Raw genomic sequence first — 19,070 nt, forward strand, 5'->3', positions numbered from 1 at the left:
TTATTATTATTATTATTATTATTATTATTATTATTATTATTATTATTATTATGTCAGTACAACACAGCAAATGAGTTCACTATGCTGGATTTCGTATTACATCACCAGTCGGGCACTTCCCAAGCACCTAGGACTGTGTGATATAGTGGCGAATTATGTTTGCTGATCCCAGTAAAGCGGCCTTTTGCAATTAACAGATGGAGATTTTGTCAATTCCAATGGTTTTCAAATGTCCGCTGAGATCCTTTGGTACTGCGCCCAGCGTGCCAAGTACTACTGGGACCACTTTCACGGGCTTATGCCAGAGTCGTTGCAGCTCGATTTTTAGATCTTCGTATTTTACTAATTTCTCTAGCTGCTTCTCCTCAATTCTGCTGTCTCCTGGGATTGCGATGTCGATGATCCATATTTTCTTTTTCTCCACGATCACAATGTCTGGTGTGTTATGCTTCAGAATTTGGTCAGTCTGAAGTCGGAAGTCCCACAGTAGTTTTGCTTGCTCATTTTTTACCACTTTTTCGGGCTTATGATCCCACCAGTTCTTTGCCACTGGTAAATGGTAGTTCCGGCACAAGTTCCAGTGGATCATCTGTGCCACAGCATCATGTCTATGCTTGTAGTCAGTCTGTGCGATCTTTTTGCAGCTGCTGAGTATGTGATCGATTGTTTCATCTGTTTCTTTACAGAGTCTGGACTTTGGATTGTCTGTTGATTTTTCAATTCTGGCTTTGACAGCATTTGTTCTAATGGCCTGTTCTTGTGCCGCCAGTATTAGTCCTTCTGTCTCCTTTTTGAGTGTTCCACTTGTAAGCCATGACCAGGTCTTTTCTTTATCCACTCGGCCTTCAATCTTCTCCAAGAACTGTTCATGCAATGCTTTGTTCCGCCAACTAAGCATTGCATGGACAGTTCTTGGAGATTATTATTATTATTATTATTATTATTATTATTATTATTATTATTATTATTATTATTATTAATTAGATTTGTATGCCACCCCTCTCCAAGGACTAATACTCAAAATGTTATGCCCATATCAACAAGAAGGATACATGATGTCACACATTAAAAAGCTTATTGAACTCAGTATAATATGAAGTTATTATTTATCCAAATTTTATGAACCTTCATTGCAATCCTGTGCATGTTTGCTAATATATTGTATTGCTTTCAATGGAGCTTCTGCTGACAGTCTAACTTGTATCAATTTGTATTATAACTTCAAAAAGGTCACCTGTGAAGTAAATTCACTGAAAAAAGATTATATCCAGTATAGAGCAGCCATCTGGCCATCAATCTGATGACTGTCTACTCAGCATATTATTCCAGTGAGGTATCACCTACAACCTGCCCTAATCTCCTAGAAATGTATGACAGATGAATCTGTCCCTCGTATTTATTTTGCCATTCTTCTCTTGGTTTTCTCAGCTTGCATCCTTGCTTTTAATTTAACTTTTAAATGGTGGCTGGACTCCTTGCGATAAAGCAGGAAAATTCTCCCAAGATAACAGCTTATTATTGTTTCATGAAATGATAACAGTTGGTTTCTCGTGCATATGAAACCGAGTGTAAATCCCATTGTGATATAATGTAAACATGGATGGTTGAGATTTCGCTGGAAAAAGAAAAAAAATCACATGCTGGTGGAATGTGACTTATTATGGAAGGAACATTGCCAGCTTGAGTGTCTTAAAAATTAGATTCCAGTTCACTTGGCTAGATAAACTCTGTATATGCCAGCCATTTGGGTGAGACATACCTTATTAGTCAGAGAAGAATCTTGTTAATAAGCAGAGGCTCTGAAATATATTTTACTGTGAGGGTTCCCGTTTTGTCCTCTTTTTCTCTGTAACCATCTGTTTCCAAGCTTTCCTTTGGTACTAGTGGAATTTTTATCAAAGGCCTTGTTAAATAAGCTTCTGCTTATTATACACACACATCTAGGGGTTGTGCAGTTTTTCTAAAAAAAGAAAAAATCAGTTGTGAAAATAAGGTCAAGGTTTTCTTGGAAACATCCACCTGTCAGTGCTGAAGGAACCGGGAAGGTGGGAAAACATCAGTTCTGTTCTGCAATTGTAATCTCCAGGAGCAATAATGACAGACTTGCCTTTAAATTAGCAGGGTGGCTTAAGGTATTCTGGTGCCTAAGGCAGAAAAATCTATCTGGTCCCCCTAGATAACTCAGGGTAGGTTTAGTGTGCAGTTGTCATGTACAGAATATTTCAGAAGGATACAAATGCAACTTTTCAAGCCTTTAGGTTGTCTCTTCTGGTTTTATTACAAAAAATAAACACAAAGAGGAAGGAATGGTTGAGCTGCACGGCATCCTTTGGTGATACTGGGAGCAGAGCATCTGGAAGGGCTTATAAGAGATGTTCTGAATGCCAGTTGTCCTGGGATTGGAGAACGGAAATAAAATTAATAGTAGTTTCATTCACTGGTCAAGGGAATTAAAGGCCACACAAAGAAGTTTTACACCCTGCCTTCCCAGAAAAATATGACAAAGGGAAAAATAATAACAAAGTGTTCCATCCATCAGCCAAAACCAGAGATACAGTAAGATATGTATTTGCTTTCTGTAACGTCCTCGGAGAAGGGCGGCATACAAATCTAATAAATAAATAAATAAACCCTACCAGTAAGAGCAACTGGACTTCAAGGGGATGAAAAGGGATGAAAGAACATGATCTACTGGGGTTTCTTATGCATCCCCCACACTGACTGGGAAATGCATAATATTAAGCATGAGATATTAGATATTATGCTTATAATACCTTTGGGCCTGCCTTCTGCCACACGAATCCCAGCGACTGATTAGGTCCCACAGAGTTGGCCTTATCCGGGTCCCGTTGACAAAACTGTCACGCTAAATATTGCCAGCCTCAGAGACATTTAGTAATTAAAAGTTAACATGTTTTGCTTTTATTAATCTCCTCCTATTTTTGATGCAACATCCTGCCTTGTCATTTCCGCCTTCATGTTCCTTTGTTCTTCTCTGCCTTAAGACTCCATTATGTAAGGTACTTGTTATTTTGTCTACTCAGACAATGTTTATTTTCACTTTTATAATAAAAGAAATCTTGTTTTTAACAAATGATTGGAACTCTAAATCCATTGCCTCCACGATAAGGTTCAAACGGACCTGTTCAATTTGTGACATGGTAGCAGAGGATGGTTTCGGGCGGTCTGGCGGGACCTAGGAGGAGAGCCTTATTTATTATTTATTTATTTATTATTTGGATTTGTATGCCGCCCCTCTCCGAAGACTCGGGGCGGCTCACAACAAGTGAAACCAATCATAAATAATCCAACTAAATTTAAAATATTTGAAAATTTAAAAAACCCCATATACTAACAGACACACACACAAGCATATCATGTATAAATTAAACATGCCCAGGGGGAGATGTTTCAGTTCCCCCATGCCTGACGGCAAAGGTGGGTTTTAAGGAGTTTACGGAAGGCAGGAAGAGTAGGGGCAGTTCTAATCTCCGGGGGAAGTTGGTTCCAGAGGGCCGGTGCCACCACAGAGAAGGCTCTTCCCCTGGGGCCCACCAAGCGACATTGTTTAGTTGACGGGACCCGGAGAAGGCCCACTCTGTGGGACCTAATCGGTCGCTGGGATTCGTGCGGCAGGAGGCGGTCTCGGAGATATTCTGGTCCAATGCCATGAAGGGCTTTAAAGGTCATAACCAACACTTTGAATTGTGACCAGAAACTGATCAGCAGCCAATGCAGACTGCGGAGTGATGGTGAAACATGGGCATACCTAGGTAAGCCCATGACTGCTCTCTCAGCTGCATTCTGCACGATCTGAAGTTTCCGAACACTTTTCAAAGGTAGCCCCATGTAGAGAGCATTACAGTAGTCGAACCTCAAGGTGATGAGGGCATGAGTGACTGTGAGCAATGAGTCCTGGTCCAGATAGGGCCGCAACTGGTGCACCAGGCGAACCTGGGCAAACGCCCCCCTCGCCACAGCTGAGAGATGGTTTTCTAATGTGAGCTGTGGATCGAGGAGGACGCCCAAGTTGCGGACCCTCTCTGGGGGGGTCAATAATTCCCCCCCCCCCAGGGTAATGGACGGACAGGTGGCATTGTCCTTGGGAGGCAAAACCCACAGCCACTCCGTCTTATCCGGGTTGAGTTTGAGTCTGTTGACACCCATCCAGGCCCCAACAGCCTCCAGGCACCGGCACATCACTTCCACCGCTTCGTTGACTGGGCATGGGGTGGAGATGTAAAGCTGGGTATCATCAGCATATTGATGATACCTCACCCCATGCCCTTGGATGATCTCACCCAGCGGTTTCATGTAGATGTTAAATAGCAGGGGGGAGAGGACCGACCCCTGAGGCACCCCACAAGGGAGAGACCTAGGAGCCGACCTCTGACCCCCCACTAACACCGACTGCGACCGGACAGAGAGGTAGGAGGAGAACCACTGGAGCACAGTGCCTCCCACCCCCAACCCCTCCAGCCGGTGCAGAAGGATACCATGGTCGATGGTATCGAAAGCCGCTGAGAGGTCAAGGAGCACCAGGACAGAGGATAAACCCCTGTCCCGGGCCCGCCAGAGATCATCCATCAACACGACCAAAGCGGTTTCCGTGCTGTAACCGGGCCTGAAACCCGACTGCTGGGGACCTAGATAATCGGCTTCTTCCAAGGACCGCTGGAGCTGGAGTGCCACCACCTTCTCAACAACCTTCCCCATAAAGGGAAGGTTGGAGACTGGACGATAGTTATTAAGTACGGCTGGGTCCAGGGAGGGCTTCTTGAGGAGGGGGCGCACGAGCGCTTCTTTATAGAGTGTTGGAAAAACTCCCCTCCCCAAGGAAGCGTTGGTAATCTCCTGGGGCCAGCTCCATGTCACCTCCCTGCTGGTCGAAACCAACCAGGAGGGTCACGGATCCAGTAAACAGGTGGCGGAACTCACAGCTCCAATGGCCTTGTCCACTTCATCAGGTGTCACCAGATCAAACTCTTCCCAGACAGGTGGACGAGTACGTGCCCCAGTCACCTCAACTGACTCGTTGTCAGTCGACTCTGTTTTACAATTGGAGTCTAGGTCGGCCTGGATCTGAGCGACTTTATCAGTGAAAAACGTGTTAAAATCCTCGGCACTACTCTGCAAGGGCTCCTCAACTCCCCCCTGGTTAAGAAGGGAGCGGGTCACCCTAAACAGAGCGGCCGGGCAGGATTCCGGTGATGCAATCAAGGCGGCATGGTACTCGCATCTTGCCGCCTTGAGCGCCACTTTGTAAGTCTTAATAAAAGCTCTTACAAGTGTTCGATCAGATTCAGACCTACTCTTCCTCCATCGCTTCTCTAGATGTCTCTTTTGGTGTTTCAACTCCCGGAGCTCCTCGTTGAACCATGGGGCTCTATGGGGTCTAACGCCACGGAGAGGTCTCAAAGGCGCAATCCGGTCAAGAGCCTCCGCCGCAGCCCTGTTCCAGGCCTCCGCGAGAGACTCCACCGAACTGTGGACGAGTGCCTCTGGAATAACCCCAAGCGCCGTCTGAAAGCCCTCTGGGTCCATCAGGCATCTGGGGCGGAACATCTTCATTGGTTCTGCCTCCCTGCGGGGAAGGATTGGAGCCAGGAAGTCAAGCCATAGTAGAAAATGGTCTGACCATGACAAAGGCAATGCTTATAAGCCCCTTAGTCTCAGACCATTACTCAGTTGCTCAGAAAGGAATACCATGTCAGGTGCATGCCCTCCCTCGTGAGTCGGACCCTGTACTACTTGAGCCAGGTCCATGGCTGTCATGGTGGCCATGAACTCCTGTGCCAACCCAGAGGTTTCGCCGAGTGACGGCAGGTTGAAGTCCCCCAGGACAATGAGTCCAGGGAACTCCACCGCCAACCCGGCTACCTCCTCGAGTAGCACAGGCAGGGCTTTTGACACGCAGCTGGGAGGCAGGTACGTGAGAAATAAGCCCACCTGAACCCCTAAGTCCAACTTCATCAAGAGAGACTCGCAACCCGCAATTTCTGGAGCAATGAGTCTACGCAGGCAAAGGCTCTCCCTGGCTATAATAGCCACTCCTCCCCCCCTTCCCTGGGGTTGAGGTTGATGCCATATCTGAAACCCAGCTGGGCAAATTTCAGAGAGAGGAACACCTCCCTCTGGGCCCAGCCAGGTTTCAGTAATACATGCTAGGTCGGCCTCCTCATCCAGGATCAAATCCCGGATGAGGAGAGCTTTATTTACCACCGACCTGGCATTAAGCAGCCTTCTCTGTGGCAGCCCCCGCCCTCTGGAATCAACTCCCCCCGGAGATTAGGACTGCCCCCTTGCCTTTCGTAAACTTCTAAAAACCCACCTATGTCACCAGGCCTGGGGAAACTGACATTTCCCCAGCTGTTCCATTTTATGTATGGTTTGTTTGGATTGTATGACTGTTTTTTTATAAGGGTTTTTAAAATTGTTTTTAATATTGGATTTGTATCTCACATATTACTTGTTGTGAGCTACTCTGAGTTTTTGGAGAAGGGTGGCATACAAGTCCAATAAATATAATAATAATAATAATAATAATAATAATAATAATAATAATAATAATCCACTGGAACTTGTGCTGGAACTATCATTTACCAGTGGCAAAGAACTGGTGGGATCATAAGCCCGAAAAAGTGGTCGAAAATGAGCAAGCAAAACTACTGTGAGACTTCCGACTTCAGACTGACCGAATTCTGAAGCATAACACACCAGACATCCTGATTGTGGAGAAAAAGAAAGTATGGATCATCGACATCGCAATCCCAGGAGACAGCAGAATCGAGGAGAAGCAACTAGAAAAATTAGTGAAATACGAAGATCTAAAAATCGAGCTGCAACGACTCTGGCATAAGCCAGTCAAAGTGGTCCCAGTGGTACTTGGCACGCTGAGCGCAGTACCAAAGGATCTCAGCGGACATTTGAAAATCATCGGAATTGACAAAATCTCCATCTGTCAATTGCAAAAGGCCGCTTTACTGGGATCGGCAAACATAATTCGCCGCTACATCATGCAGTCCTGGGTGTTTGGGAAGCGCCCGACTGGTGATGAAATACGAAATCCAGCATAGTGATCTCGTTTGCTGTGTTGTATTGATATAATAATAATAATAATAATAATAATAATAATAATAATAATAATAATAATATGTTGAACTTCAAGCTGATTTTATGTACCAAACACACCCCACCACCACCTTTACAGATAATGCTTTTGGTGTCACATTGGTCAGCCACTCTGTCCACTATTAAATTCATATTACTACCGACCTATGGCTGCTCTTGTTTCATAGCTAAGGCCACAATGGAATTGAAGCATCTTAAGGCATCCAAGGCACCAGCAGTATAAGGGAAAACAATCCAACCTGCTACTTCTCAAATGCACACCAAAACTCCTTCCTAGGAAGAACTCTATGTTCTTCTAAACTGCATTTCCCCACATGCGCTCATTACAAATGACTTAGCTGGAAAGCTCTGCTTTCTGCTTCTCTCGGTTCATCACCCTGTCTCCCAAAGTAAGGAATTCACTGAAGAGATTTGGGGAGCTTTCTCAGACTCCTCGGCTCATCACCCTGTCAGCCAAAGTATCTGTTCACTGAGAGACAATTTGGAAGATGCATATGAAAGATGCGAGCTGGGGAGGTTTAGAAATACCCTTCCCTCTTTTTTTGGCCTGTGACCTCTTGGCTGCTTTTCGCTTTGCCTCCCGACTTCACCGTCTGCTATGGCAGTGTTTTTCAACCAGTGTGCCGCGGCACACTAGTGTTCCATGAGACATGGTCAGGTGTGCCGCGAAGCTCAGACAGAGAAAGAAAGCAAGAGAGAGAGAAAGAAAGCAAGAGAGAGAGAGAGAAAGAGAGAGAGAGAGAAAGAAAGAAAGAAAGAAAGAAAGAAAGCAGGAGAGAGAGAGAAAGAAAGCAAAAGAGAGAAAGAGTGAGCGGGCGAGAAAGAGAACGAGAGAGAGAGAGAAAGCAACAGGGAGAGAAAAAGAACAAGAGAAAGAAAGAAAGAGAGGGAGAGAAAGAGAGGGAGGGAGGCAAGGAGAAAGAGAGAAAGACATAGAGGGAGGTAGGGAGGGAGAGAGAAAGAGAGCAAAAAAGAGAGGAAGGAAGAGAAAGAAAGAGGGATGGAGAGAGAAAAAGAAAGAGGAAGGAAGGGAGAGAAAGAGGGAGAGAGAAATAGAGCGAAAGGGAGGAAGAGAGAGAGAGAAATTTTTTGTCCAAACTTTTTTTAGCCCCCCCCCCCCCCGCTCAATGTGCCCCAGGGTTTCATAAATCTAAAAAATGTGCCGCGGCTCAAAAAAGGTTGAAAATCACTGTGCTATGGGATCAGCCTCGGATAGACTTTCTTTGTGTTAACATTTCAGAGGACTGCTCCATGGAAATACGTGATCCCTTTGAGTTGAATTATTTGAGTTAAAGCATGAGACACTCCCCCCCCCCCGCCCATATGAACTTTTCCCTTTAAACCCAGAGAGATGTAGAGAGAAGACTGAACGAGGCAAGCAAGAGTTAATAAATCATGAGTGTTGCCATTCATTTGAATTTCACAGACCGAATATTTGGGGCTGCAACGAGACAAAAGAGAATCAGACGGATGGACTCTCCACTCCCACTAAGAAAAGTTGCCAAATACAGAAGTACAAACCGGGAAAAAAAATCATTCTCCAAACCCAATGAATGGTAACAAGAGTTTCAGCAAACTAAGGTTATCTCCCAGAGAAGGAAATAAGGTAGGTTTAGATTAAATCATAAATTGGTAAGTACTTTGTGTAAATATCACCCATGCTAAACTCAACTAGCTGAAGTAAAAGGACTACGATAATGACAAAGGATTTAGAAAAAAGGTGTAGAGCAAGATACTCAATCCTAACAAAAGCTTAAAAACTAGTCGGATTTCGCTCTTGGTGCTCCATTTTTTCTCATTTTTGTTTCTTAAACCAAAATATTGTAATCGTTTTGGTTGGAGAATTGAAAAAAAAATGAAATCCATACATCTCAAGGGCATCCAAGTCTAGGGGGGATAATTTGAAATCCACAGACATTGTTTTGTATTTGTTTGTTTTGTGTAAACTGCATTTCTTTGGACGCATGGGGTAAAACGCTCAAATAAATATCGAACTCCTCGGGACTTAACATGCAAAGGATTGTGCACATGTATATTTATTACAGGATCAAAGCCCTCTTTGTCTCCACAATCAAGAAAAGCAGTTAAAAAATGTCTGAATAGGGAAAAGCTTTCCATTTTTCAAGATACCGAGGTATGTTTAATTGATTATTCTGCTCCATATGTTCCAGTCGTCACTAGATGGGCCCATAGATCTTGACCTCTGTCTTTTCTGCAGTCTACACAACGTTGCTTTCCACAAAAGGGAATTGTGTAATGGCTATGTATGCAAGAATCTACATACTATTCTGCTACATTAATACAGCCATTGAGATATTTTCAAAGAATCTAATAAAAAATTAAAATATACGAAGCAAAGAATGTAGAATATTCTCAGGTACTGGTGGCAAAACAGTGGCATCATATTTAAGCAACACTAAGGCACGGATTGTTTAAAATTGCAAAAATTAGACACCCACCCCCAACAATGTATCTCATCCTTGTTTAGTATTACAAAGTAAAATAATTGCGGTACTAAGAGCAGTACTGACAGAGAATTGATTCAAGCCAGTCCAGTTATTTCAAAGGAAAATGGTGAAGCCTCATTTCTGCAAGATACGTGGGCTGGAGACCATTGATTCTTGTCTTTGAATAACATCATACATAGAAATATATAAGAATTTTTTTTAAAGTGGACATAATATACATGTGTAAGTAGAGCAAAACGTGACATTACCACTCATCTGTTTATTTAATGCATAATGGTGAGCCACCACCCAAATGCATTCAAATTGCTATATGAACGTGCTGGATTGCTTGCCTGTTTCAATAAAAAGCAGCAGTCTATTCTTTCTTTCTTTCTTTCTTTCTTTCTTTCTTATCTATTTATTTATTTATTTACTTACTTACTTACTTATTTATTTATTTATTGGATTTGTATGCCGCCCCCCCTCCGTAGACTCGGGGCGGCTAACAACAATGATAAAAAAAAAACATGTAACAATCCAATTAATAAAACAACTAAAAACCCTTATTATAAAACCAAACATACACACAAACATACTATGCATAACTTGTAATGGCCTAGGGGGAAGGAATATCTTAACTCCCCCATGCCTGGCGACATATGTGAGTCTTGAGTAGTTTACGAAAGACAGGGAGGGTGGGGGCAGTTCTAATCTCCGAGGGGAGTTGGTTCCAGAGGGTCGGGGCCACCACAGAGAAGGCTTTTCCCCTGGGTCCTGCCAAACTACATTGTTTACTCGACAGGACCCGGAGAAGGCCAACTCTGTGGGACCTTATCGGTCGCTGGGATTCGTGCGGTACTGATACTCCTCGACTTATTATCACAATATTATCATAATTGGGACCAGAATTTTGGTCAGTAAGTAGTGTGGTCATTAAGCAAGATATCATGCAGTCCTATCGCTTAGCCACTACATTACTGAGCCGTGGTGGCGCAGTGGCTAGAGCTCAGTACTGCAGACTACTTCTGCTGCTCACCGGCTGCCAGCAGTTTGGCAGATCGAATCTCACCAGGCTGACGCAGCCTTTGATCCTTTCGAGGTGGATAAAATGAGGACCCAGATTGTCAGGGGAAATATACTGGCTCTGTAACTTAGAGAGGGCTTGAAAGCACTGTGAAGCGGTATATAAGTCTAAGTGCTATTGCTATATTATCCAGTCATTAAGCAAATATGATTCATTAGTCAAGCACCCCTCCCAATCTGAGCCATTTTGGCTTGGTCCCAAAATGGTTAGACTACCTGAAACCCTCCCCACCTGTCAGAAACCCCTGAAACTCTCCCCACAGCACCGGAACTGTGCAGTTCTGTGACTGCTTGCCATACGTCCCAGGAGGCCACAACCACTGGAGACAAATCCCAGCTACTCTCAACACATTGCATTCCAAGACCCCTCCCACTCTGTGCTCTGCTGTCCCAGCTAATCTTCACCATCACAGAACATAGAAACATAGAAGACTGACGGCAGAAAAAGACCTCATGATCCATCTAGTCTGCCCTTATACTATTTCCTGTATACTATTTATACTATTTATACTATTTCCTGTATACTATTTTCTTAGGATGGATATATGTTTATCCCAGGCATGTTTAAATTCAGTTACTGTGGATTTATCAACCACGTCCGCTGGAAGTTTGTTCCAAGGATCTACTACTCTTTCAGTAAAATAATATTTTCTCATATTGCTTCTGATCTTTCCCCCAACTAACTTCAGATTGTGTCCCCTTGTTCTTGTGTTCACTTTCCTATTAAAAACACTTCCCTCCTGGACCTTATTTAACCCAAACATATTTAAATGTTTCAATCATGTCCCCCCTTTTCCTTCTGTCCTCCAGACTATACAGATTGAGTTCATTAAGTCTTTCCTGATACGTTTTATGCTTAAAACCTTCCACCATTCTTGTAGCCCGTCTTTGGACCCGTTCAATTTTGTCAATATCTGTTTGTAGGTGAGGTCTCCAGAACTGAACACAGTATTCCAAATGTGGTCTCACCAACACTCTATATAGCGGAATTATAATCTCCCTCTTCCTGCTTGTTATACCTCTAGCTATGCAGCCATGCATCCTACTTGCTTTCCCTACCGCCTGACTGCACTGTTCACCCATTTTGAGACTGTCAGAAATCACTACCCCTAAATCCTTCTCTTCTGAAGTTTTTGCTAACACAGAACTACCAATACAATACTCAGATTGAGGATTCCTTTTCCCCAAGTGCATTATTTTACATTTGGAAACATTAAACTGAGGTTTCCATTGCTTTGATCATTTATCTAGTAAAGCTAAATCATTTGCCATATTACAGACCCCTAACAACCCTATTGCACATTTTAGAGTCATCAGCAAATAGGCACACCTTCCCTACCTTCCCTACCAAATCTTCCCCTATGTCACTCACAAACATTAAAAAGAATAGGACCCAGAACAGACCCTTGTGGCACACCCCTTGTAACCTGTCTCTGCTCAGAATACTCACCATTAACAATAACTCTCTGAGTTATTCAGTTTAACAATAACTGAACAACAGTTGGAAGGGACCCCCTGCTCAAGCAGGAAACCTTATGCCTGTGATGGCAAACCTATGGCATGCATGCAGTAATAGGCAGCCAAAATTTTTACTCGCACACTGTGGGTGTGGCTTATTTTGTGGGTGTGGCTTATTTTGTGGGCGTGGCTTATTTTGTGGGCGTGGCTTATTTTGTGGGTGTGGCTTAATGGTCACATGACTGGGTAGGAGTGGCTTGCCAGCCATGTGACCAGGTGGGAGTGGCTTGAACGATCATCATCATTAAAGTGAACTGTTAAGTCCTCGACTTACAACCTTATCAGTGTCGCTTCCTGGGGTGACAATTTGCTTTGCATTTCCCTCGTTCTCCTTCCTGGGTCATCCCCCCACCTCAGGCTGCATAGCTAGGCAAACGGGTGCTGCCAGAAGCATAAATGCTGCCAGCACCGCTTCCACCCACGTCTTCTGCTTGCACCTTAAGTGGGAGGTGGCTGCGTGAGGCTGGAGGGGAGCCTGGCAGGAGAGAGGGAAGCTCGTCTGAGGTCAGGAAGGAGGAAAGAGGAAAAAAGCAAGGAGCACAGACACAGTAGCAGCAGCAGGGAAGAAAAGGAGAGCTGAGCCGAGACCAGTAATCCAGGAAGTGACAGCTGCCCATCAGCTGGAGCTGCACACGCATCTTCATTTCTGCCAGTGGAACTGCATTCCACCCCGTCCTGCCTGCTGCCCACCCCTGCGTGTGTGTCACAGGTGGCACGTGGAGCCATATCGGAGGACACACGAGACGTTGTACTATGTCAGCTCCAGCCAGCATGTGCATGCTGGCCAACTGAACTTTGGCTTTGGGGAAGGCTGTTCCGCCCTCTGGAGGGTTCAGGAAAGCTTCTCTGAAAATCTGGAGTGCAAAAAAATGTGCAAAGGGCAATCTGGAACTTCAGAAAAACAGACTTCCGGTTTGCCCATCATGCTGTTTTTCGCACTCCAGGGCTTCAGGAAGCTACTCTGAACTCTCTAGAGCAGGGATCTCCAACCTTGGCAACTTTGAGACTTGTGGACTTCAACTCCCAGAGTTCCTCAGCCAGCAAAGCTGGCTGAGGAACTCTGGTAGTTGAAGTCCATAAGACTCAAAGTTACCAAGGTTGGAGATCTCTGCTCTAGAGTGTGAAAAACAGAACAACAGGCAATCCGGAAGTCCATTTTTCCAAACTTCGGGTTTGCCCATTGGGCAGTTTTTTCACCGTCCTAGGCTTCAATGAGACCTGTGAGCATATGCGGGGACGGGGGGGATTGTGCACATGCGTAGGGCAGTGCTGGGGCGCATACGTGTGGAGGAGAGGGAATGGGTGTGGGCATGTGCACACATGCTAGTACATGTACACACACGCTTTTGGCACGTGAACCCAAAAAGGTTCACCATCACTGCCCTATATACCATTTCAGAGAAACGATTATTCAACCTCTTCTTTAAAAACCACGGTGTTGGAGCAATTTCTAGAGGCAAGCAGTTACACTGGTTAATTGTTCTGTCAGGAAATGTCTCCTTAGTTCTAGGTTGATTCTTTCCTTGGTAACTTTCCATCCATTGTCCTGCCTTTAAGGGCTTTGGAGACCCATTATTTTTTGTGGAAACCCTGAGATATTGGACCATTGCTATCATGTCACCCCTGGTTCTTCTTTACATTTAAGTAGACATACCTAATCCCTGCAACCGTCCTTCATGTGCTTTAGCCTCCAATCCCCTAATCATCTTTGCTGCTCTTCATTGCATTCTTTCTAGAGTCCCAACATCTTTTTTTATACATCATGCTCCTGCTATCTTTGTATCATACTATATTGTTGCTCCTGCTGTTGACATGGCATGCCTGGCCTGACTTCTGGGCCAGGCTGGTGGTTGTGCTATATTCTGGCTAAGGGACATCTTTTTGTAGCCCCAGAGCTACAGTTCATCAAAACTTCTCTTTGTGCAATACTTCTGGGCCAGGCTGGAGCTTGTACTACCAAAAACAAAACAAAACACCCCACTCCCCAAAGGTTGCCCACCCCAGGAGGATCCCACAAAAGAGCTTTCTGGCACAACCCTAGCATAGGAGCTGTGTTTTGCTTTGCTATTCTCTTAATTTTCTTTTCCCTACAGACAAAACACAAGCCTACCAGGCTCACACCAATGATGCTTTGCCAGTAATGGGAGAAAGAAGATGGCAAAGGTCAGCTAAGATGGTGGAGCACAAGGTGACGGAGGGCCAAAAGGGTTTAGATTGGTTGGGGGCAGTGATGGGCTCCTATGGGAACAGTCAGGAACGCAGTTCCGGTAGCAAAATTTGAAGCTCCACCCCAGAGCGCCCAATCTGCACTGAAAGATGTTGAAACAAAATGCATAAGACACGCCCACAGTGTGGTAGTAAAAATTTTGGTAGCCCATCACTGGTTGGGGGTATAGATGGAGGAAGTTTCAGGCACCTTGAGGTTGTTAAGTGTGCGCAAGTTTTGATTACGTGACTAGCTGTAGAAACTATAACTTCCAGATCAGGCTCTGTCAGTCCCTTCATTCAGCACCCTCCGTAACTTCAAACAGGCCCTAAAGGGATGGTCATTAAGTGAGGACTACCTGTTCATCCTCAGTCTTCTTTTCTCAGTGCCACTGGAACAGGGGTGGGCTGAAACGTATCCCGCTGCTGGTTCGCTTCCTCCCACGCAGCATGGGCTTGCTTTGTGGGCAGGAGTGTCCTTCACATGCATGTACAGTGCCAAAAAATAAAAATAAAATCCTCCCCCTGCCAAAAAAAGCTGAAAACAAGATTCAATTCAATTCAATTCAATTCAATTTATTAGATTTGTATGCTGCCCCTCTCCGAAAACTCAGGGAGGCTCACAGAATAAGTATAAAACAAAGCATGTAGAACAAATCTAATATATTTTAAAAGTACAACTAAAAACCCTGTGTAACACTCAGTCAGACAATCCAATCCAATCACATCATACATCACATTTATTGGTCAGAGAGGCAAGGTCTAATTGCCCCAAGCCTGGCGACATAGATGAGTCTTAAGACTCTTGCGATGCATGTGCAGGAAAAAAAAACGGATTTTTTTTTTTAAAAATCCAAACAAAAAGATGGTGGCACCTACAGACCAGCCCCAACAGAATCGGTTCTGTGACAACCTGGGACAACCTGGGAGAAACCTGGGAGAAACCAGTAGCGACTGCGAAAGAGACCTCGGAGTCTTGGTGGACAATCAACTAAACATGAGCCAACAATGTGCAGCAGCAGCTAAAATAGCCAACACAATCCTAAGCTGCATCAACAGGGGAATACACTCCAAGACCAGGAAAGTCTTAATACCACTCTACTACGCCCTGGTCCGACCACACTTGGAGTACTGTATTCAGTTCTGGTCACCACACTTCAAAAGAGACATTGAAACTCTGGAGAAGGTGTAAAAAAGAGCAACCAAGATGATTAAGGGATTGGAAACTAAGACTTACCAAGAGAGACTGAGGGAACTGGGCATGGATAGCCTAGAGAAAAGGAGGGCTAGAGGGGACATGATAGCAGTCTACAAGTATATGAGGGGATGTCACAGAGAGGAGAGGATCACTTTATTCTTCAGGGCACCAGAGGGCCGGACGAGGAACAACAGCTGGAAGCTGACCAAGGAGAGATTCAACATGGAGATAAGGAGGAACTTCCTGACGGTCAGAGCGATCAACCAATGGAACAACCTACCAGCGGACGTTGTGAACTCCAACACTCTGGACGTTGTGAACTCCAACACTCTGGACATTTTTAAGAGAAGATTGAACTGCCACTTGACTGGTGTACTATAGGGTTCCTGCTTGGGCAGGGGGTTGAACTCGATGGCCTTCATGGTCCCTTTCAACTCTAACAATAAACAAACAAATAAATAAATAAATAAATAAACATCATTGTGACATCACCAGCAGCTTGATATTGCTTTGGGTGAATTGGTCTGAACTGGGAGGAACCCACTTCTGTGCTGGAATGACAATATCCTCCCACACCAGCCAATCCACCGCTCTCCTTCCCTGGGATTTTCCGAAATGGAGCCAGCCATTTGAACAGTCACACAGCTATGAGAAGTTAAAAAAAAAAAGATTATGAAAATGAACAGTAAATAAATACCAGTGCTGAGGAACTAATGCTGATAAGAGGATTTTCAAAATTAGCCATTTGCAAGAACAGATTAAATATGTTTAATGCTGCTGGTGGAAAGTGTCTATTAAAATAAACATCAGTGGCTCTTGCAGCTGTTCTGTGTGGTCCCTGGATCTGCCCTCTGCCGCACACACCGTTGACTCAGCCAGAAGATGTGCAATGTTGGTTAAGGACACTAATTTACTCTTTTCTTGCTGGTAAACAAGCTGGCTGCTGGCAAGCGGCCAGAGTTACCTTCAGCTCGCCATGTGAGAGAATAGGAGGAAAAAAAGGGAAGATGAAGTGCAGAGAAGCCAATGATCTTAGGGAATGAAGAACGGGCAGGAGTGGATTAGAGACTGAGCTCTCCTGGCTCTGGGGAAATGGGACACAGAAGGTAGGATTTCAGCCCTTGTCTGGAACTATTTATGGAGGGGGTTTTTCCCCTCCAGCTTTCACATCCAGGCTGAATTCAGAAGATTACTAACTTAGCATGAAATGTGTTCTTCCTCAGTGATGCAAAGCTAGTTAAAGAAAGAAAAAAACAGGGGGAAAGTTTCCTTGCCTCATTAATGTAAAGAGCACGGCGTGCATATGTTGTTCGCCTCCAGAGCCGGTCTTAACAGACTGGCCTTATACTCTCAGGTTCCTCTGGGAAGGGCTGTGATCTTTCTCTAAAACTATCCCTGGGAAAATGTTCATTGAATTAATTATGGAACCGACCCCCTCACCTGCGAGAAGAAGAAGTTTTTGTCATGAGCAGCTGGGATTCAGGTGAGAACTTTGGGTTTCTGGGCAACTTGTTCCAGATAATGAGGCTTTGAATGGTGCTGTGACATCCACTTGGATCTCTTTGTGTCCTCAGGCCCTGGACTGATCTTGCCTTGCCGGCTTGATCTTTCTGAACAACAAAGGGAGTGAAAAGTCTTGTGCCAGTTAAAACTCATTTCAGTGACAAAAAGTTCCAATTCTTTACTTGCACAGAAATATGAAAGAAAGCAGTGTCAGTACAGTAAGCATAATAAAGACCTGATACATATTGGACTAACTTGACTGCTTGGAGGATGCCATTCTGTGCCCCTTTTAAGATGAGTTAGCTAAGCTTTTTTTTTGAAAAACAGTGTCACTTGTGTCAAATATGGCTTCAGCACAAGCAATTCAAGTATAATACAGTGGTACCTCTACTTACAGACTTAATTCATTCCATGACCAGGTTCTTAAGTAGAAAACTAGTAAGAAGAAGCAAATTTTCCCATAAGAATCAATGTAAAAGCAAATAATGTGTGTGATTGGCGAAACCACAGGGAGATGGAGGCCCTGTTTCCTCCCAGGAGATTCTTAGAGAGGCCCCACAGAGGCTTCTACCCACCTTTTCTGGCCCTGTTTCTTCCCAGGAGATTCCTAGAGAGGCCCTACAGAGGCTTCTACCCACCTTTTCCGGCCCTGTTTCCTCCCAGGAGATTCCTAGAGAGGCCCCACGGAGGCTTCTCCCTGCCTTTTCTGGTTACAGTTTCAGAGGCTCGGGTTTGTAAGTGGAAAATGGTTCTTGAGAAGAGGCAAAAAAATATTGAACACCCGGTTCTTATCTAGAAAAGTTTGCAAGTAGAGGCATTTTTAGGTAGAGGTACCACTGTAATTTCCTTGCTGTTGTCCATTATTTTACTAGAGCATGTGTGTGTGTCCCTCAGCAAGCAGCTGATTGATAGCATCTTTCCTTCTATGAGGGTCACCCAGAAAGCAATGCACCACATTTTTTTCTTCAACAATTATTTATTGAACACAATGAAACTTATACACGAGAAAGAATGATGTTTCTTCTACACTCCCTATCATCAAACGGTCTCCTAATGGCCTCACCCTCTGGGCCCAATGACTAACCGTACTTCTGTCGACTGCAGATTCTCCATAAACTGTACACAAACATTTGTGAATGTTCCCAATAGTTTTTTTCTCCACAGTGAAAAATTCAATGACAACACACTGCTTGTAATGTACATCACTTACAGACACCATTTCGAAACACTGCTGCAGCTATGCTATCTGTCTGAAGAAATGCAAAATTTACACACATTCTTGGCAATTCAAATAATGTATATCTAAAGTTTTGCATTCATACCATTACTGTAGGCTGAGAAAAAAATGTGGTGCATTACTTTCTGGGTGACCCTCATAGCATGATCAATGTTATGTTATTTGCTCAACATGGTGGGTGTTTTACTTAAATCCATCAGGGCTGAATTTCTTGCAGGTGCTAATAGTTGTTGGACCCTCCTGGCCAGTGTGGGCTTCTGAAGATTTGGGGAACGCATAAAAGAGGAAGGTGAACATCATAAAATAAACAGCAGGATAATCTGTGTGACTGAAGTCCAGGGATAGCTTAAAGCAAGCAGGGTTTTCTTGTGCACCTTGTTTGCAAGGTCTAGGAATTCAGTTATCATATTTTTCAGAGTATAAGACGCATCCTTTCCCCCCCTAAAAGAGGCTGAAAATTTGGGTGCGTCTTACATACCAAATGTAGATTTTTGAAGCTTTTTTTCTAGCCCTAACGAAGTGCTAACAATTTTCCCAGCTCTTCCCAGCTTGTTTTCATTGCTATTCCCTCCAAAAAAGTTTCTTTCCAGCCCTAACCATGGGATAAAATAATGTGCTGAAGCTGACCAGACTAAGGATGTTAACCAGATGAACACCAGGTAGGTAGATTTTCCTCCCCAAAAACTAAGGTGCATCTTATACTCTTAAAAATACGGTAAACTCTAATGCTAACTTGAGCCTAAATTAG

At 44.2% G+C, this 19,070-nt stretch overlaps 1 long non-coding RNA gene across 1 annotated transcript; it reads right to left on the reverse strand.

Moving 5' to 3' along the window:
- Positions 1-2,311: 2,311 nt before the first annotated feature.
- Positions 2,312-17,179, reverse strand: LOC139158510 (uncharacterized). Its single transcript, XR_011557703.1, has 3 exons — positions 17,023-17,179; positions 15,863-16,018; positions 2,312-2,393 (listed from the first exon to the last, which is right to left on the reverse strand). It is a non-coding gene; the product is annotated as an uncharacterized lncRNA (long non-coding RNA).
- Positions 17,180-19,070: the final 1,891 nt, after the last annotated feature.

The sequence above is a fragment of the Erythrolamprus reginae genome, chromosome 2 (genome assembly GCF_031021105.1).
Source record: "Erythrolamprus reginae isolate rEryReg1 chromosome 2, rEryReg1.hap1, whole genome shotgun sequence".
NCBI classification, from domain to species: domain Eukaryota; kingdom Metazoa; phylum Chordata; class Lepidosauria; order Squamata; family Dipsadidae; genus Erythrolamprus; species Erythrolamprus reginae.